This window comes from Myotis brandtii, unplaced genomic scaffold (assembly GCF_000412655.1).
Source record: "Myotis brandtii unplaced genomic scaffold, ASM41265v1 scaffold357, whole genome shotgun sequence".
NCBI lineage: Eukaryota > Metazoa > Chordata > Mammalia > Chiroptera > Vespertilionidae > Myotis > Myotis brandtii.
Genome location: NW_005363729.1, coordinates 676916 through 677316, shown reverse-complemented (window position 1 = coordinate 677316; position 401 = coordinate 676916). Strand labels below are relative to the sequence as shown.

At 70.8% G+C, this 401-nt stretch overlaps 1 protein-coding gene across 1 annotated transcript in view; it reads right to left on the bottom strand.

Annotated features, from left to right (window-relative positions):
* VAV2 (vav 2 guanine nucleotide exchange factor) overlaps positions 1-401 on the bottom strand; it is a 78952-nt gene that overhangs the window by 1843 nt on the left and 76708 nt on the right. The window lies entirely within an intron of this gene.

The following is a 401-nucleotide window of genomic DNA, read 5'->3' as shown; positions in this document are numbered from 1 at the left end:
TCCGGAGGGACAGCCAGGCCCCAGGCCCAGGGCCCCTCGCTCCTCTGTGGTCTGAGATCCCCGTGGAGGGAACCAGAGCGGGCACCACCCACCCCGGCCACAGGCCAGGGGTCAGCTCCCAGCTCCCAGCCCTCACTCCGATGGAGCACCCTGACGGGACCCCAGGGCACATTGCCCGCCTCCCTCAGGCCCCCCTTCCAGGGCCCCAAACTGGAAACCCAGCTGGACCAGCTCCCCCAGGACCCAGGAGTCCTGATGGGCAGGTGACAGTGACCGCGACAGAGGGGGAAGCAGGCACAGCAGCTGGGAGGGCTCTGGTTCCGGCAGCGGAGGGAGGGCCGTGTGGTCGGCCACCGAGACCCCGCCCCCCAAGTCCCCCCACCGCTCCGACAGTGCTGAGT